The sequence below is a fragment of the Peromyscus californicus genome, unplaced genomic scaffold (assembly GCF_007827085.1).
Source record: "Peromyscus californicus insignis strain IS unplaced genomic scaffold, ASM782708v3 Scaffold_9__1_contigs__length_137607984, whole genome shotgun sequence".
Classification (NCBI taxonomy): domain Eukaryota; kingdom Metazoa; phylum Chordata; class Mammalia; order Rodentia; family Cricetidae; genus Peromyscus; species Peromyscus californicus.
Genome location: NW_026294617.1, coordinates 76,653,629 through 76,675,388, shown reverse-complemented (window position 1 = coordinate 76,675,388; position 21,760 = coordinate 76,653,629).

The window sequence follows — 21,760 nt, the reverse complement described above, 5'->3', positions numbered from 1 at the left end:
TTCTGCAGGGAATCATGACCATGCCTAACAGAGACTTTGAAGTCTCCAAAAAGATAATGGGGCCCCACAACAATGATTCCATCAGGACTATGATAATACCATTAAGTTGACAAGCACCACCCAAAGATCAGCTTTGGACTACAAACTGCTCAGGACAACATCGAGATGGCTAGCTAAGAGGAGACAGACTCACAGACTACTCCAGTCAGGACTTGACCATAATCCTAAATTTTCTTTGTATCCCCATAAGACTACCAGCACTCCCAATCAGCAGGAAGTAGCCTAGAAAACTACGTCCACATTCCCAAAAAATGGATTATGGATGTTTGTCTTTTTTTAGGAGTTGGTTAAAATTGTTATTGGTCATAGTCAATCTCTTTCTAAAAGAAGAAATGGTGATATGATATAGAAATGTATTATATAGAATTGATAAGATAAAAGAGTAGATTATTGAATCTACTCTGAAGAAAAAAAGATACAGATGTAGAATAAAAGAGTAGATTATTGAATTTACTTTGAAAAGAAAAAAAGGAATATAGATATAAGATAAAAGGTACATTATTGAATCTACCTTTAAAAAAGCAACTACTTGTCCAGGACCTGTCCTTAATGCACGAGCTGGCTGTTTGGAACCTGAGGCCTATGCTGGGACACTTTGCTCAACCTGGGAGGAGGGGACTGGACCTGCCTGGACTGAATCTACCAGGCTGAGCTGAATCCCCAGGAAAGTCTTTGCCCTAGAGGAGATGGGAATGGGGAGTGGGCTGGGGGGAAGGGAGGGGGAGGACAGGGGAATCCGTGGCTGATATGTAAAATTAAATTAAATTATAAAATAAAAATAAATTAATTAAAAAAAGCAACTACTTATTTTAAATATTTTACACTGGATGTTTGTATATTATATACAAACTATGTCTATTTATACAAATTTGAGATTGATTTTGTTAGAAAATACTATACATATATTTCTAATCTTGTTCAAAGTATTGTACCTATACAGTTCATTTAACAATGTAAGACAAATTTCTAGTCCTTGAAAGTTATTATTACCAACTAGTTGGGATATAAAGAAATGTAGATTAGCAGTCACCTATTACAAGGGAACTTATCAGATTAGGTATATTTTTAATGTCAAACAGAGATATGTTTTAGATAAACAGGTCATCTTCAAGCACTTCAGAGATCTACATAATATGGCATTTAAGATGTTTTAATAACATAGATTCTTTTTTTAAGACGAGACACATCTGCTCCTGGCAGCACCAATCTACTTCAGAGAAGATGATGGGCGTCAAAGAAACCCCATATGGAGTTTACTTTCTTTGTAGCAAGTTAGCCACTGGGCAAGAAAATGCCCTTGCCTCAACTGCTGACAGTATGCTGTCCAAATGGACAAGCAGGACACAAAAGAAAGGACTGCTGAACCTACCAAGACAAGGTAGGAAGGCCCTTTAGAAAATCCTGCTTCACAGATGAGCCTGTCAGATATGCTAGGCCTTTAGGCTAAAGATAGATGCCCCAATGTTGCAGAAGAACCTTGGGTGACTGTCTAAGCAGCCATCGGTTTCTGTCATTTCTCACATTTTTTGGAAGTCGCTTACTCAGTTAATATTATTTCTTTCTTGGGTCTCTGAGGGAGTTGAAAATTAGATAGTTGTAGATTTCCTTGTTAACAAATTCAGAAAAGAAACTCACTAAAGAGGTTAAAGTGTATAAGTTTGAAAGATGTCAAATGATAGTTTCCGGTTGTTAATACAAGTTAGAATAGAAGTGAATTAGGCACAACACTTTGAACTCACCAAAATAAGATAAATAATGGAGTGTTTTCTCTGAGTCTGTCAAATGTTAATGGACTAGACATTGTTAATGTAATTCTTGACTGTATATATTGTAAATACTTACTGTATATAGTTCTTATATTAATTATAACCTTCTTTTATTAGACAAAAAAGGGGAAATGTGGTGATATATTGTATACCCTAATAAAATTTTCCTGAAGATCAGAGAACAGAACAAGCCACTAGATTAAACATAGCTGCCAGGCAGTGGTGGCACACACCTTTAATCCTAGCACTCGGGAGACAGAGATCCAGCTAGATCTCTGTGAGTTCAAAGACACCCTGGACTACATGAGATTGACTCAGTCTAGGAGAGAAAACAGAGCCAGGTAGTGGTGGCACACACCTTTAATCCCAGTATTTGGAAAGCTCATACCTTTAATCCCAGCACTAGAAAGAAAATGACGGTTGGGCAGAGAAAGGTACATAAGTCATGAAGAGACAGGAACTGAAGCCTTTTTGGCTGAGGAAGCTCATTCGGCTAGAGGCCTATCAGCTGAGGCTTTTTTCAGGCTGAAGAGTCCTAAAGGTAAGAGGTGGCTGTGGCTTGTTCCTTTGTCTCTCTGATCTTTCAGTATTCACCCTAATATCTGGTTCCAGGTTTTTATTAAAAGACCATTTAAGATTCGTACAACAGGGACCAGAGTGTGAAGCTGTTTAGACACAGCATCTATATTTTGTTGTTCTTTAACTGAATGTATTTACTCCTGACCCCCAAACCAGAAGACCTCCATCCTCTCATGGCTATTCCCAACACCTGATTATTTGATCATCTAAATCTCTATCATGGCTGCTTCCTATGTTCTACATACCCTGTATTAGATATGATTAAGGCTGTACCACACTTTAAGAGATTACAACCCTCTTCCAAGTGTCTCTTGCCTACTCATCTCCTTCCAGGTGGCTGGGATCTTCATGAAATGGAAGTTTCTTTGCACTCCTAGTGTCTACATGTACCCATATCATCTCCCTTGCCTTTTTCCAGGATCTGCCTCCTAACTGCCTACTTAGCTTCATATCTCAGTGACATTACTTTCACTTGGCATTCCTATCACTTTGTGAAAAATCAAGTCTGAATTGTTATCAGTGGGAGTTTCCAGGAACCCAAGGATGTCTGAATTACACAAGGGTGTGGACAATATAGTGAAAGCAATTGGTTTTGTGGTTGCTCCTTGGCTGGGTGATTGGACATGTTGCCAAAATGTCACCGCCTTCTACGTCTTTGCCAAGAACACATATTGCTCCCATTTATTGCCACCAATGATCTGAACCTTGCAAATAGTACATGGTAGTCCTGATACAAACACACAGAAGGAGTGAAAAAGGCAGAATTTAGGGGTCACCAGTAACTTCTCCAATAGGAACAAGGGCAGTGAGATCAATAGTTGCAAAAATGCCATAGACACTGGGGTTGCTCACAAAATTCAGGGATCTTACATGAGAAGATTCTGGAAGGAAAGGATGAGAAATACAAACTTTAAAGCTCTAGCCAACCCTAGTGCAGGAGACAATAGTGTAAAAATTACCCTGAGCCTAAAAGTGGAAAACCAATGTACTTTAAAGTTCTTCCCTGAGAGAAAGGTATACATCTCAGAAACTCACTCTTCTATCAGAATGGCAAAGGACCAAAACGCCAGATGAAAATGTGGGGTGCTGAATACCGTGGCTTGGGTAGAGATGAGGAAGAAGTGACCTGAGGGCAACTGGAGCCAGGAAAAAGTCTGGAGAAGCCCAACAGAGAAGTACCACATAATCCCTACCTACGGGGCTAAACAGAAGTGCTGTGACAAAAATCAGGGTCCCTGGGATGTGGAAGCTTGAGATTATGTCTAGCATAGAAACTACACAGAGCTGAAGTATAATCCAAGAGAAACAGCTCAGAGTTGCCTGTCCATAGGACTGTGATTATGGAATTTGAAAGCTGTTTGACAATAAAGCATTAGTCTCAACATCCTTAAATGTAACCAAAGCTGTCTCGTTTTCATACACCTTCTAATCTTTCTACTTGCTAGTAGCTGTCAACATCTCTGTCGAGTAGACAGAGGCATTCAAGCTAACGGGCTAGTAATCTTTCTTTTTGATTCAGAGAGAATGAGGCTCAGAAAATAGGACACTTGTGGATGATTAGACAGTAAAACAGTTCAGGCAATGACTTGGGAACTATATCTGTTACCCCAAAAGATAGATGCTTGCCTCCAATTCAACAGTAAAGAACAACGTTGTCTTAGTAGTATGTTAAAACAGAAATTTTATATAAAATTTATATGTTATGTATAAAGTATATCTATAAATGTTGATCAATAATTTAAATTACATGTTAAATTACATTTAAGAAAATTTCGGAAGCTTAACGATACAATTATCTATTTTTCTTTTTATGACATATATAAAAGTCGGTAGAGTACTGAGTTCATTAGTCTCGTTAAAAGAACACGTAAGCGTTACTGTTGAAAGGGATTGATCATATTTTGCCAGTATATTGCAGTCTGCTTCACCGCAAAGTTAAAACTAGAAGCTGAAGGGAGGATTCTAGTCACCCAATGGTTTCTTGGGGGCCCACTTCCTCTGTCTCCTTCATGAGCTTAGCTTCTGTTCTTTCTGACTCTGACTGTCCTGAAAAACAGGCGGGGCATAAGGAAAGCATTTTGCCCACAGATCACATGTGAAATGTTGTTTCGGGAACTTTATCTCCTCAAGCTTCTTCAAGCTCCTTCAGGGTTGAAAATCTGAGAGAAACCATTCAGAAATGGGTGATGATATGAAAATTCAAGAGCAAGGACGTTCAGGGTATCTGCTGCTTGGTCTGCTGTTCAAACTCTGAACCCTGATACCAGATGTAAACTGGAGCTGACTGTCCTGTTGAGGAAGACCTTGTTTGTTCAGATTGATAAGCAAGCTGAGTCAATTATCCTAGACAACTCATTGTTTGCCTTTGAAGATTTTTATGGGATGCATGTTGCTTTTACTTAAGAACCTTTGGAGTATCAGATATTACATTTGTTTGGAAAACTCTGGGGTTCTCTGTGGGGAACAAGTCAAGAATCATGGGGGTACTGGTAGACACTGGGGAGGGGAGAATAGTTGGCCTCACTGAAGGCTTCTTTGGTAATTAAGAATGTGTCCTTCAAAGTCCTTTGGCCTGGTCTCTTGGAATTTAGGCCAAGATCTGGAATGTCAAAGATAAGATCAAGGCCACAATTTGAGAAATTATAGGCCCCAAGTGTAACTAAAACTCCGTTCCAACCTCAAGGATAGAAGTTGCAAAAGGCAGGGTAATCTTCAAAGCCTTATCTGCAGAAATTACCTTAAAAAAAGCAGCAATAAATTCATGGCTGAGTTATTTACAGAGAGTATGGCTGGCTCTGCTAATTTCAGCACAAGGGGCCTAGGACTGAGGGCCCGATCCCTTAGACCAACAGTGCAGATAACAAGATCACAAGGGATAATAGCCTCTGGAGCCCCAGTACAACCATAACAGGAGAGGCATGTGACAGGAGAAGGATTGGATAAGTAACAGGTCTGCCCTCAGAACAATAACAGGGAAGGAGTGGTCCAGCACAGGGGTGCTGTGAGAAACATGGTGTCACATTTGTTTGAGAGTGGGGGGATCAGAGCATCTGTTTGATCAGAGCATCTATTTAGTCAGAGGCTGCAAGAATTGATCAGGCACTTCAGTCAGCCTGGAACACTTCTAGTCAAATCTCTGGAACATCATGTTAAAGGCACAGGATCCTTTTGGGCCATGATGATCATTCATTTATTTTATAAGGCAGTTATTAACATGGAATGTTGTCATTTAAGAAGGCAGTTAAGCAATGAGATAACTTTATTATGCATGTTTGGAACAATATGATGGTTCCTTTATAATAACAACAACAACAATAACAACAATGATGATGATGACGATGACAATGTATTGCAACCATTTGTCTAGTGCTCCACGACACTCAACACACTGTGTGAGTGGCTTAGGTCCACTAATGTTTTAATTCTTTTTGTCATCCCCACAATAAAATATTATTATCCACCATTTCACAAGTGAGGGAAAGATTAAAAGACTTCATACAGAATCACATCTTGTAGCTTGTTCTGACTTCTGTGCCTGGCTGCTAATCACTATGAAAAGAAGAAAATATCTGTTGTCAAAAGTGGTTTCTAGAATGAAGGAGTTGGCAAGTGCCTTTGATATTTGAAATGTCATGGTCATGTGCAACATTCACTTCACTTGGCAACATCACAAGTCTACCAGAGAGTAGAAGGCTGCCAGATAAGCAAGAAGCAAGCAGTCAAACCACCAACCAAACAAAACACACATCCAGCTCCATCTCAACATCTTACAAAACATTCTTCCATATGTTAGAGCATTTGATGCTCACAATACAGAGTGCATGTAAGAGTTCAACTGCAGATTTTAAAAACTGGTTTGCTCCTGGTGCCCTTGAAGCCACATGCAACAGTGGATGGAGGAAACACAGCACCAGCTGTGCAGCACAGGGTGGACTTGGTCAATTCTCACAATTCAATCCACTGGGAAAGGTGTCCCTATGAGTGACCCCCTGAGATCACTGTCTTGCCTCTATTTGCCAGGACAGGGTGTGCAAACAAACAGAAGTTACACAAATAGTTCCTTTTCTTTTTGTCATAGGCTGAGGAGTTAGAAATCTCAAATGCACCAAAATCTAAAACTGACTGCCAACATGATGCTGTTCCATTCCTGACTTCACACTGTGGCATGTTGTCAAACCACAGTGCAGGAAATGACCTTCAGACTGTGAGTGAGGTACAAGTGAATTTTGTTTTTAGATCTGTTATTCATCCCCAGGGTGTCCCAGTATACATACAATATTCCACTAGCATATCTGTAACACCTCCTGCTCCCTAGACTAGTAACATTTCCTAGTTGCTTAAGGATAGTTGGGATTATAAGGCTAGTTCTGCCCCACAGGCTCAGTATGGATGTGGCATGTGCTAGTTCACTGGTAAGATTTAGGACACTTCTTTTCTGCTGCTACAGCCATGCAGAGGCCCCATCTTCAAAAAGCCACAGCTATGAGATAAAGGCGGCTTGGGTTTCCAAGTTTCTAATAGGAAAGGGGTAACCTTGTATGTCAGATGATTTTAAACGAACAAATATGTATTATCTGAACCTGTACATTTTTATGTTAACTCACTGATGTTTCAGGGAATATTTTTTTACAACAGCAACTATTTTTAATTAGATATCTAAGTGCTGTCCTAAACACTGGAGATTAACTGAAAAGTTGTAGTTTTTCAGTCTCAGGTCTCAAGACACTTACAGTCAAAGTTAAAGGTGGGAGTCAACATTTCATTCTCAGTTTACAGGACGATTTAGAGATTAATATGAATGCTTTCCTAGGGAAAGCTACTGGAAATATGGGGGGAAATCTCCATCACTTCTCAAAGCAGACCTCAGGTAATGCCCATTATCATTGTACAAGTTCCAGTAGTTACTGAGTTAAAAAAAATCAGGACATCATTATCTACCCCAGGATTCTCACAAGAGTGGAAGGACTTAGTGAAATGCAGAATTACAGAGTGGTTCCCAGTAAAGGCTTTGGGAGATTTGGACTCTGGAATGGTGTAGAAGAACATGAAAACCCCCTTTCCTTTTGATCTATTTCCTGATTTGTCTATTCCATTCAACTATTGGCTATATATGCCAATTTCACCCTGTTTTGGTTCCTGTTCTTTTCAGTCCTTCCTACGTCTATCTGTAGATCCATTGGGAGCGAATCACGATCATAAGAAGCCAGTCTACTGAAGGGAACTCATACCCACTTCCATAGGAGCAAGTATCTCCAAATAAATGACACAAGTTCATTTGTTTTTTTAAATTATTAACTACATTGCTTCTAAGAAATAGGAGACCTGTCACTGTATTCTTGTTGTGGTCAATGCTCCATGTAATAAGCACATCTAAGTGCAAGGACCTGATGGTTTCTCAGAGCTCTTTTATGTGAACATATTTTGATGGATTTTTTTCCCTAGGGATCTATACACATTCTACCATTTCCAGGTTTGAATTCACCAGACTGAACCTTTTCTGTCTGCAGACTCTCTGATGCTACAGCTTCCTCAGGAAATGTCTCAATGGCCCTGCCACCTATCTGCCTGTTATCCTCCTTGCCAAGCTCTCACTACCCCTCCCACAAATGCCTATCCTAGGTAGGACCACACTTGCTATGTCATCTTCTCCCCAAGTTCCAAGCATATAGACAGTAACCCAAGACAAACCTGATTCAGAAGTCTTCCAATAACCAGGAATAGTGATATGTAGAGGCAGCCATGCAAAGCCTGATACAGTGGCTCCCAGCCCAGTACAGGAATACAGGATATTCAAGGATAAATGTTAACCTTTTGGATAAATATTAACTTTTTTGTGAAACAGGGAAGTACTTAGCAACTAGTCCAGATCAAAGGTAGCTTTGACATGAACTTGAGTCGTTTTGTAATGTTTGCTCCCCAAACTAGTTGTTTACAAAAGATCCTGAAATTTGTTGTAAGATTAAACACTAAAATAAAGTAGTTGCTTATTTGTTTTCAAGTCACCTGTTCATAAAGACGGTTAATGGCTGGATAGGAGTGATTTCAGGGAGAGACTTTTAAAAAGCCTGCACTGGAAAAAGGAGACCTTTGCCTGGCAGGTGGTAAGCAGATAGAAGAGCAGATAATCACTTGAAATAATAGACAGAAGAGCAGATAAGAGCTTCCTACCATCAGGAAGGTAGTAAGGATCCTGGACAGGACAGCATAAGAACAATGTTGATCTCTACATACTGAGCCAGACAATCAAATTCACGCAGGAGACAGGAGGACTATTAATATGTTTGAGGACAACATGATTGGGTAAAGTAGGATGATGGATTGGAAGAGGAAATGAAACTGTAAGCAGAGAAAAAGGACTGATTCCCAGGGCAGAGCAGTCCTGTGGGGTTCATTGAAGATGACGAATTTATTGATTGCCCAGGTCCTCTCTCTCTTCTTCTACCCCAGCTGTTATCAGTTGTTTTTGTATTACAGCAGCACTGAACACTTTAAGTGGTTATAATACACCAGACACATTCCATGAAGTATTTTATTTGATTGCCTCACCAGATACATGGTTAGACATCATTTTTCCCCATTTCCCAGAAAAATGGATGAGGTCAATTTACTTGCTCAAAGCCATCTACCAGTGTGTGGGTTAATCTTGACCATCAGCTTGATGGGATTTAGGATATCCTGGGCAATGCCTTTCTGGGTGTGTATGTATACGGGTGCTTCCAGAGAAGTTTAAGTGAGATGAGCAGATCTGGCCAGAAAGTTGGAGGACTGTGACCCCAGACTCAATATAAAAGAGAAGACAATTTGGATGTAGTGTCTCATGCCTACAATGTAGGTGTTCAAATGGCCAAGGCAGGTAGTTTGTCAGATGTTCAAGGCCAGCCTGAACTACATAGTGAGGTCAAGGACTGCATAATAACAGTGTAAATCCCTGTTCCAACCAAAGAAAGCAAAACAGAATAAAACCAAACCAAACAAGCCAAAAACAAAACAAAAGAGAAAGCCAGGGGCACCAGCATGCACCGTCTTGTTTCCTGACTGTGGATCCAGTGTGACCATTCACCTTCTCTGCCACCATAATGGACTGTGACCCCCGTAGACAATGAGCCAACCACACCTCCCTTCTTCAAACTGCTTTTGTCAGGTGTGTTGTCATAGCAATGAAAAACGGGACCAAACAGACACTAATCAGCCAAGTTAGGAGCTAAACCTACCTTGTTCCCACACACAGCCAAGCAAAACGTCAAGGTCTCCTGATGGTCATGGCAGTGAGACCTAACCCTCTTCTAGCGTCTACAGTGTGAGTGAAAAGAATAATTTCCTGTTGGTTTTCCCAAACTTTGCCTACTTTATCTGCTTTCTCCTTTATCTCCTTGGAGGTGAGATGATAGTTTTCTGACCACTATATGTCAATACTATCTTTAAAATGCTTACAAAGCAGCCTGCTGCTAACCTGGGAATGTCTTTTCCCCAGCAATTTCAGCCCTTTGTAAATAGCTCTGTGCTATGCCAGTGGTCAGCTCTGACTGCATGCAGTATTTTGATTGACATCTTCCATTACATCTTGGACCACACTTCACTGTTCCAGAAAGCAGCTGGGGAAGATAATCCTTTTTTTAAAAGATGTATTTATTTATTATGCATTGTGTTTTGCTTGCGTGTCTGACTGCACACCAGAAGAGGGCACAAGATCTCATTGTAGATGGTTGTGAGCCACTATGTCGTTTCAGGGAATTGAACTCAGGACCTCTGGAAGAGCAGCTGGTGCTCTCACCTTCTGAGCCTTCTCTCCAGCCCGGGAAGATGATTCTTAAGCTTCAATTTATGTTTCATATTTATTAACCTCCACACATTACTTGAATTCTTTGTGCCCTATTTCTTCACATCTCTTAGACCATAATGAGAAATGTCTTAGTGTGTTTTCTGTTTACTGAAGGGAGGAAAGTGTTCATTCCAGCTTACCAAGTTATACTCCATAGCTGATGGGGGCTAAGGCAGGAACATGGAGACAGGAACTGAAGCAAAGGGCATGGAGAGTGCTACTTACTGACTTGCTACTCATGGTTTGCTCAGTCTTATTTTTTTATACAGCACAGAACCATCCATCCTGGGGTGGCACTGTCCTCAGTAGGTCGGGTCCTCCTACTTTAGTCATTAATCAAGAAAATGCCCAGCCATGCCTAGAGGCCAACCTGATGGAAATGTTTCCTCAATAGAGTCTCTCTTCTCAGATGACTCTATGTCAAATTGAGGAAAATCTAACCGGCATAAGATTCAAAGGATCTGATGTAGGTAAGTGCTGGTAGCAAATAGAGAAGAGAAAGTTCTCATAGGAGACTCTCAAACTTGAAATATTTACCATCCTAGATCCTTTTTTAATAGAGTCATTGAACTGAGCCAAGGATCATCCTTCTTCCAAGGTAGAACATTTTGTATCAGTATACAATGCCCTCACCTAAGGGAATTTGCTGTGGGATATCTTTCTATACACTGTGAATATATGTTGTTCCCATTGATTAATAAATAAGCTGCTTTGGCCTATGGCAAGGCAACTTAGAGGCAGGCAGGAAATCCAAGGACAGAGACTGGAAAGAGAAAGGCACAGTCTGGAGAGAGACACCAGCCTGCCACCCAAGGAACAACATGCCAGCAGACTGATAAGCCCTGGAACACATGGCAAAGCATAGACTAATAGAAATGGGTTAATTTAAGATATAAGAACTAGCTAGCAAGAGGCCTGCCAGAGACCGCACAGTTTATAAAAATATTAAGCCTCTGAGTGATTATTTTATAAGTGGTTGTGGGTCTGTGGGTTGGGTGGGACCAGAGAAACCTTCCAACTACAGGAATTAATCTCAATGGATAGATACAAGGTCACAGACAGTGCCATTTGAGGTGGAGGCTTGACAGCATCTCTTGAATTCTAGAGAATTGGTTTATGGCAAAACAGGCCAGTCTTGGACCCATCTGGGTTCTATAGACAGAGACAGTAGGATTCAAGTGCACTCAGAAGGCAACTGAGAAGAGGTGTTTGTCTTTTTCAGGTGGCCATTACTACCCATAGAGCAACATGCCTGTTTAGTTTGGGTCATGAAAATGAGATGCCATCCCAAGCAGTCTTGATTCAACCAGGAAGCAGTTGCCATTCCATGAAATGCTGGAGTCCTATGCAATTCAATAAATGTGGATGAGGGGCTGCCTGGTTCTCATGATGCTTCTGCTTCTGCTCTGAGATGTGTCTCACTTGCAATAGTTTTGCATGTCAGGATGAACCCTGAACTTGGTTATGCATGCCTGAAGACCATAAGGCTTAGAGTGACACTTGACCTCTGAAGACAATCAGGTTAATGTCACCCTTCAGTGACTGAATCAGTCATGGATAGGGCTAAGTCATTTCAAAAGAAGTTTGCATATTTCTGATCCCATTATGAGCTATGAACCTTCAGCAATGACTAAGCTATTGGTAAGGCCAGAGGCATGGCATGAGTTACAAGGACATATGGGGAGAAGGCCTAAAGGGAATGCTGGAGATCTTGGGTACAGAACAATGACTTTTGTTATAGATTGCCCTATTTATCCTTATTTTATACAGTCAAAAGTGTCCTCTAGCTGCTGAGTTCACTACATAGGCCAGAACAGACTGGAAAGAAATGAAGCGTCAGGACCAGGTACTGATCCTTCCTCAAATCACAGAAAAAGCCAGATGGTAGAGACAGAACAGGAGATCAAGATTCCAGTCATGAGTGTGGGCATCCACAACTAGGTATTGTGGATCCACTATCAAAAACCCATTGATGTGAAAGTCATGGCATCTTGGAGCTACTTTGTGTTTATCAAAAGGTTCACGAGGATCCAGGATCAAACTCAACTAAATGCAAATTAAGTGACAGGAGACAATGTCTGGAGCAGAAAAGAAAGTTGTTTTATTGAGAATCAGCAAAGTACTTCCTACCTCCACCTTATATTGGGAATCCTGTGCAGAGACACCAGACTGCCTCATGGCTCTGGAATGAGAGAGTATGGAGAGGCTGTGCTTGCTAGCAGAAAATTCTCCTTAAATGAGAGCTAGCACCATTGGCAACTAGGCAGATACTCTGAGGTTCAGCCACCTAAGCCTTTGCTGAACTTACAGACTTTGTACTTACCAAGAGGCAAACCTGTTTCAGCTATAAAATTGGTCACTCAGGTAGAACATAAACCTTGAAGGCTTTGTGGCTGCTTTACCTGCCAACAGTAAAATCAGTGGGCAAGGCATTTTGTCCTGGGTTGACTTTACTCTGTTGACAGAGTCAGGCCATGAATAGATGGGAGAAGTTGCTCCTTGGTGCATGACTGCACTCCTATTAACTTGTGTTGAATTTAGTGGCCACTCTGAAGCTTTAGTTCAAAAGTTTCTCTGGATTGAGAGTCATGCTGAATCCTTTTAGCTGTGGGTAGGGTTCTGGGGTTATAGAGAAGGATCTGTGCTGGAAATGCATGAATGGGTCAGCATAAGTCAGGGAAGCTATAACAACCAGAGATCTGGGAGATTAAAAGAAATCTCAGTGCCAGATGCCTTCAGTTAAAGTACTGGAAGATTGAAGAACATCTTTGGGAAGCAGGGGTTGGTTGAGGGCACATGTGGCTATGAAACCTGGGAGATTGAGAAAAATCTGCATCTTGGCTGTTGACAAAGGTTTTTGAAACTGGGTGGTGTCTGTCTCCATACTGAGGACCTGCATCAACATGAAGGTTCCCCCAGAGGAAAGTTTTGTTTAATTTTCACCAGATAATGTAAATTTTTATGGATTAAGGAAGATAGGTTTTGGTCTGTTTCTATCAGAATGTTCTTGTCTCACTGTTGGGGTGGGAGCCCATGAGTGTATGATTAGAAAAATAGCACCTTGGGGAACTTAGTGATGAAGCTTCTGCTCATCAGAAGTGGGATTCTTAGTTAAAGTTGTACTCCATATCTGCATTTCTTTAGACACTTTCCCAGTTGATCAAGGAGTGGTCTGTTCTATTCTGCATTTTCCCCCTTTTGTGTTTAGTTCACATTAGTGCTGCTGATGAAATTTAAACTCATCTTGGAATTATTTGAAAACAGACATCCTGCCTTAATAGCCACTCACAGAAGCAGTGGTGTTTTTCAGAATAATTATCCTGGATTCTCTAGGGCATTAAACCTAAATTGTCTGTGTTACTTAAATTAGGAATGTTCATTTGACTGATTCTAAGTGTGACATATTAATGTGTTGAAAATTTTCCTGTAAAATAATCACTAAGGGAGTTCAAGAAATGCTTTTGTACATTATTGTTGGTGATAGTAAAGTCTATTGCACTTTATTATTGCTTTTTCTTTATTCTTCTTTCATATAATACATCTTGACTGCAGCCTCCCCTCCCTCCCCTTCTCCCAGTACTCACTCCACCTCCTCTCTCCCCCAGATCTACAGCTCTTTTGTTTCCTTTCAGAAAGGAGCAGGCCTCTCAAGGATATCAACCAAATACATCATAACAAGATGCAATAAGACCAAGCACAAACCCTTATGTCCAGGCTGGATGAGGCAACCCAGTAGGAGGAAAAGGGTCCCATGAGCACACAAAAGAGTCAGAGACAACCCCACTGCCACTGTTAGGAGTCCAACAAAACCCCCAGGTAAACATTTAACCACAGCATGTATGCAGAAGGCCTTACATAGACCTATGCAGGCTCTGTTCCTGCCTCGTCAGTCTCTATGAGCCTCTATGAGCCCTGCTTATTTGATTCTGGGGGCTGCTATTGCACTTTATTAAAAAGAAAATTTTACTTTTCTAAAAAGGTCATGACAGTGCCCTGTTCACATTAAGTGATTTTGGAATCTCTAAGGTGCTGAGTTCTGAGGAATGGTATGTCATGGTGGATTTTTTTTTTAGTCACTGGTCAGATAACTTCTAGAGCCAATCCTATGTTTACAAAGGGTGCTGTTGCACCTTTACATGACTGTTAGCATGTCTTCGATGTTTTTGTTGTTTTAGATGAGGCGTTCTGTGGAAACCTACAAGGAACATCTTGAATCATTGAGTCATTCCAAGCCCTCCACCTTTGGTAACCTACAGTAAATTTTATTCAATATGATACTGAATTCCCTGCCCAGAGGCATGCTTGGTCATCATTTTTGGACATGTGCTGTGCAGGAAGCACTTTGACCTGAGTGTACTCAGGAATGTGCTCTCCTCTGAGTGTGCCGAGTCTATACCATATGAAGACATGACTTTGTTCCTTTGCTTTCTGTGCTTAGAGACATTGCTTTGGGAATTATCCCCAGCTCTCTTCTCATTCACTTCAGGGAACACACCTTTCTTCATTCTTTCTACCTACTGATTGTGCTAATGAACTTCACACCCACCAAGAGGTGAACCCATTGTATTAGGTTACAATATTATCAGTAAAAATAACATTTATAGAACATTGACTGATCTAGAAAATATCTAGGGGTTTAGCATATATTAAATCATAAGGTAAAAGTCATTATCACCATTTCACATGTAAGGAGAGTGAGACACAATGAAAACTAAGTTGTCCAAAGTCATGTAACGGGTTGGGGATTTAACTCAGTGGTAGAGCACTTGCCTAGGAAGCCAGGCCCTGGGTTCGGTCCTCAGCTCCAGAAAAACAAAACAAAACAAACAAAACAAAAACAAACAAACAAAAAAAAGTCATGTAACTAATAAACCATATAGCTGGGGCTACAAATCCAGGTAATATGGCTCCAAGGCTGCATTTAAATATAATGTTTTTACTTAATACAATAGAGAGTTTCCTGTGGGAGACCACAACAGAGAAAGAGTGCTTCTGGGAAGTCACTGCCGAAGAAGCAGTCATTTTGGCGATGCTTTCTTAGCAACTGAATACTATTTTCTGCTCCTAGCACTAGTCATTTGCTCCTAAGCTGAGCTCAGGAGGCCTTGCTTCTCAACAAGCTGCAATGTCAACAGATTCAGCAAAAGCCTCAAATCTGTGGAACTGAGAACCTTTGGGGAACCAGATACTGTGGGTGAGACGATAAGATACCCTAAGAGATAGTGTGTCTTTAGGAAAGAGCTAGCGATTCACTGAATAACTTTTGCCTCTCTCTGCACCAAAGCACATTGATTTCATGCCTTCATACCTTGTATTTGTTCTTGTTGTTTCTCCTATCTATAGCTGAGAATAAGCTGCTGTGTCTCTCTACCTAAGAAGCTGTGGGAAGAGTTGTCCCCTCCCCCATAACTTTGTGTGCCGTATTCCAGATGGTCCATCCCAACCCTCTGGATTTGTAATTCCTTGAGGCCAAGAACCATGTTTCTTTCCTTCTTGAGTCTAATTGCTCAGCCAAGCACCTATGAGGAATACAGATCAGGGAGCAGATATTAAAATAGAATTCTTAGGGAAATAGATAGAATGGCCAGAATCTTAACTCCCACATCTCTATTTAGCATCTCTCCCTCCTCTTACCCTCTTTTATCATGGTCCCACTGAATGTTATGGCAGATTGAATGCAAACCTAAGATATCTTTTGTTGTTGGATTGCTGATGCTTACATTTCTGAATCTGTAAAGACCTCAGCAGATCCAAGGGGCCAACTCCAAGCAATCACACCAGGCCATGCTGGTAAAAATCAGCTTCAAGCAGGGTACTTTTGATACTTTTATATCAATGTGACCAAGTTACCTAACAAAAAACTTAAAGGAGGAAAGATCAGCTCATGGTTTAGAGGGTTTCAGTCCATTGTGGTGAAAGCATATGATTGATAACATGGAAGACCAGGAAGGAAACAGAAAGAGTGCTACAGGGAGATCCTTCCTTAGTGAGCTCTGCCCATCAGCCATGTTCTGCCTCCTAAAGATTCCATAGTCTACAAAATAGTGCTACCAGCCAGGGAGCAAACATTCCAATCACTGTCTGAGATCCAAACCATAACTCAAGAATCACTTTTTTAAGTCCTAAGAGTTCAATGAGGCTTCCAACATCATGCCCATACAAGGTAGTATTTACTTCTGGTGTGGTCCCATAGTTTCTGAGTGATGAGAAAGCTCTTGAGAGAGTGGGTTCATCAGGCCTGCTATACTACTTTGGTAATGAAGCATGTAGTAGTTGCTTTGCTTATTAGTATGATAAAATAACCAGTTAAAGAAACTGTTGGAAGTAAGGGAAGGGAGAGGGAAGGGGGGAGGGAAGGAAGGAAGGGAGAGTAGGTTTATTTTAGTTTAAAGCTCAAAGGAATCCATTCCAACATGGTGAGGAGGGCACCACATCAGGAGCGGGCAGCCAGTTGATCTTACTGAAGCCACAGTCAGGAAGCAGAAAGTGAAAGGAAGTGGGGCCAGGCTCACCCCAGTCATCCACTTCTTCCACCAAAGTGCTACCTCCTATAGACTCCACCACTTTCCCAAACAGCGCCACCCACTGGGGACTAAGTGTTCAAACACATAAACCTGTGGGTCCATTTGATATTCAAAGCCCTCCTTGGCTCTGCAAAGCACCTGCCTGGAACTGTGCTTCTAACCCTTGACACACTGCATCTAGAAGTTTCCCTCCCAAAAGTCTCTGTATATGCTCAGGACTTTTCATTGCTGTGAAGAAACACCATGACCAACTCTTATAAAGATAACATTTAATTGGTGTGCACCCTTACAGTTTCAGAGGTTCAGTCCATTATCATCATGACAGGAGCATGATGGTATGCAGGCAGACATGGCAGTGGCTACATCTTGGCTTGCAGACAAAAGGAAGTCAACTGATTGTCACACTGAGGGAAGGTTGAGCAAAAGAGCCCTCAAAGCTCACCCCCACAGCGATACACTTCCTCCAACAATGCCACACCTCCTAATAGTGCCACTCCCTTTGAGGGCCATTTGCTTTCAAACCACCAAATTCTACCCCCTGGCCCCCAAAGACTTATAGCTATATCATATTGTAAAGACACATTAAGTCCAACTTCAAAAGTCTATAATAGTCTCAAAGTTGTTTCAAAGTTCAAAGTTCCAAGTTTCCTCTGAGATGCATGGCAATCTCTTAACTGTAATCCCCTTGTAAAAATCAAAAGGCAGATCACATATTTCCAACATATAATGGTACAGGATATACATTACCATTCCAAAACACAGATAAGGAAGCATAGTGAAGAAATACTGAACAAAAGCAAGACTGAAAACCAGCTCGGCAACTCCAAACTCTGCAGCTCCATGTCTGATGTCTAAGCGCTCTTCAGAGCTCCTTCTCTGTTCAGCTTTATTCAGCTCTGTGAAATGCAGCATAGTCTTTTTTTTATTTTGAGATGGTTCTGCTCCCCATTAACATCTCTTCTCTGTAGGTATCCCATGACTCTTACATCTCTACCATCTTCTCCAAGGTAATCCAGGATTCAACTTTACAGCTTCACACAATGGCTTCTCTACTAGGCCTCCATTCAGGGATACCCCTGACACATGACTGGCCTCAGTGGCTTTATTCTATAACTCTTTTCTTCTATCCTAAAGCCAGAACCATGTGGCTGAAGCCAACAAGCGCTGCAGGTTGCTGAAACTTAAATAAGCAGTCTCATTCAATTACATGTCCACAAGCTTTCTGTTGTATAGATGGTTTCCTTCACTGCCTAGGCTTGACTATCCTGAAACTGAATCTGTAAACCAGGCTGGCCTCACTCAGAGATACCCTAGCCTCTGCCTTCCTCATGATGGGATTAAAGTTGTGTCCCACAACACCAGGCTCTAAGCTTTTCATTAGTTTCTTTCCACAAGTTGGCAACTTAGCAGGGTAAGATCTTACCCTGAGGTCACAACTCCCTTTATTCCAGTTCTTAATATGTTTATTTCTTTGAACACAGAATTTAGCTCCATTCCACTTCCTGGTGCTCTTTTTCTCCTCAAAATTTTCATTTTGTAATTTGCCCTGCTCAGTTTGTTCCTTTTCATTATAAATCTTCATTAGAGTTATCACTAATATCCACATGACAGAGTCTATACTATGGGTTTTTTGGGTTTCTTCTGCCAATGGAATGAATCCAAAGCTCTTCACTTTTGCCTCAGGCAAACTCTTCAGACAAGGGCAAAAGACGGCCACTTTCTTCACCAAAATATCACAAGAATGATCTCTAGGCAACACACTAAAATTCTTTTCCTCTGAAACGACTTGAGTGAGCCCCTGACAGTTCAAATCACTCTTAGCACCTCTCTCTTCCATGCTTCTACTTGTATGGCTCATTAAGCAGTGCTTAAGGCATTCCACTGCTTTCCTAACCCAAAGTACCAAAGTCCAAATTCCTCCAAACAAACACATGGTCAGGACTATCACAGCAATCCCCCATTCCTGGTTCCTACATCTGTCTTAGAGTTTTCATTGCTGTGAAGAGACAAGAAAACCTTTAATTAGAGTGGATTGCTTACAGTTTCAGAGGTTCAGTTCATTATCATCATGACAGGAGCATGGTGGTGTGCAGGCAGATGTGGTGCTACATTTTGGCTTGCAGGCAACAGGGAGTCAACTGACTGCTACACTGAGGGAAGCTTGAGCAAAAGGGATCTCAAAGCCCAAACCCACAGTGACACACTTTCTCCAACAAAGCTGAACCTTCTAATAGTGCCACTCCCTTTGGACGCCATTTTCTTTCGAACCACCACAGGGCTGTTCCCTGAACTCAGAAGAGACATGCTTCCTGGCTCCTCTCTAGGAGGCTGCTTCCAGTAACTCTATTTTGCTCTACTCCCCATTTTTCTCATTTTCAGTCCTAGAAAAGGCTTTTTACCAGCCAAGACAATCTTGCTTGTTTTTCTGAATTGATTCTAAGAACTCTGTTTAATAATCACACACAATTTGAAAAGAGAATGTCCCATGCACACAATAAGGGAATATGACCACAGTGTGGCATTCACCATTTCCAGATGTCCACAAACTGTTTCACTTAAGCCCTGGGCAACACTCCTTTCTACTTCTTTCTCTGGTCCTTACATAATTCCCCTTCCTCTCTAAATATCTGAAAGGGGAAGGTAAGACACCAGTCTATCTCCTTCTGGGTTGGCAGCACTCCCAGTTGAACCTTGCTTTCTTCCTCCTAGTATTTGTGTCTTAGGTTTGAATTGATAAGTGATGAGCTTTCAAACCTAAATTCAGTATCAATTGATTATGAGGGCCTGGGGTAGGGAATTGCTTCAATAATTAGTAGTGCTTCACATATGATTTGTCTACAAGCTGATTAACCCACATTCTAGAACCATAGATTGTGTGTTTATATAACACACCGCAGGTTACCCATTGCCCCTGGTCCCCTGGTGTACTCCCAGTGAAGACTGACTGCATGATCTCTCATCACTGGTGGTCTGAAACATGAAAACAAGAAGAGTGGTGGGAGGAGGAGGAAGAAGAGGGCACAGTTGTTGTCTCCTATTACCTGAATCAAACAGGTTTCTTTGGAAAATAATTTATCTATTTTAAGTATACAATTTTGACAATTATGTCATCTTAGATAGTTTCCTTGTTTCATCCCAGCTACTTTCCCATCCCCACAGGGAATTGGTGTTTGAAGTTCTATTGCCAGAACAGTCACCTATGCTAGGACTTTAAAATTCCTTAAATATTTATTTCTTTATATATTTCTTCATTCATTCAACATAATGCATTCAAGATTCTGTCATGTTGTTAGCGTGAGTGTGCTTTCACTGCTTAGTACTGTCCTACTGTAAGAATGGCATTCAAATTTGTTTATCCTTTCCCCTGGTCCTGGGAATTTGGATAGTTTCCAGTTGGATGGTCATTCAGAATAAAGCCTCTGCATATCCTTTGCCCAACTTTCTGTAAACATGTTTTTGTTTCTCAAGGATAAATGAATGAAGAAGTGAAATTGCTGGGCAATAGGGTAGGTGTGACTTTGTAAGAAAACCCTTATCTAAAGTTGTTTATATTACCACTCATAGGTGTCCTCTGACTTCACTGGGGCTTCATTTTAACAGCTCCCAGTCACTAGTTACAGAGAACCGCTCACCCAATTGTAAAGCTAACTCCTACAAATTGATTTTTTAAGGTGTCCTTTCCTTAGGAGATCTTCCTCACTCGGACACCATTGATATGACAAAGATTCCTGTTCTTGAGACCCGAAGTCCACTGTGCAAATTTTGAAATACTGTTCAAGAAGGAGGGCAGGTGGAAGGCTGTACAGCAGGTACAGAGTGAAGAATCAAATCTAGCCACCATCTTCTCCATGAGAGTCTTTGTAACAAGTCACTCTCTATCCCTGAGAGTAATCAGGATTTATTTGCAGTCTGTCAGCTAATTGTTCCCATACTGAGCACAGATCTTAACAAAATCTAAGCAACATTTAGATTTCTGGTCTCTATTATGAAGCAGTGTGGTGATATTTTATTTGTATATTAATAAATAAAGTTTGCCTGGAGATTAGTGGAAATAGCAAGCCATTTTAAGTAAACACAAAAGTTAGGCAGTGGTAGCACATGCTCTTAATCCTATCACTTAGCAGGCAGGGTCTCTGTGTGTTCTAGGCCACACTAGGGCACAGAGCCAAGTGTGGTGACACATGCCTTTAATCCCAGTACCAACCATAGAGACCTGGAGGTCTGTACAGACAGACAGAAAGTGACAGAACTGCGTAAGAAGAGGAAGTGAGGTAGCTGGGCTAAGATAGCCAATGAGAGGGCAGGACAGCAAGGCAATCAAAGCCTGGGTAGACAGGAAGTCGTGACATTTGGAAGCTGCAGAGTTGGTGAGGCGGGTTGGCTGATGGCTCTCACTATTTCCCTGATCTAAGGCTTTCACCCCTATATTTGGCTCCATGCTTTTTATTTAATAAGACCATTTAGAAATTTGTCTACAAAGCAGTTGATAAATTACCATGCTTATATCCTGTCAGCATAGTTTGATTTAATTTTCTTGAGATTGCAAATGATTTCTGAGATTCCTTAGAATAAAATATGATGCAAATATCACAAAGATATGATGTAAATGCTGAGCAAACAGGGACCTTGAAGTGAGTAGAGATATAACATAAATATTTGAAGTGATAGATATGCAAATTACCCTAATTTGATTGCTACATGTTGTATACATATATTGAAGCACCACATTATACCTCATGAATATGTATAGTTATTACAGATCATTTAAAAATTCTTAAGAAGAGGAATGTTGCACACCAGCACAGCATTCAGCTGCTGCATCATTTAAATTGGACTGTGGCTTTACAAACCAAAGTGTGAACCATAATTCCTACTTGTACACTGTAGATGTAACCAACTGTCTTATTAAATAAGAAACACAGTACCAATGCAAAGAGGAAAGCCAAGAGATCAGAGCTAAGAGCCTTACCCACCTGCTGCAGCTAGCCTCTTCAGCCAAGAGACCTCTCCGA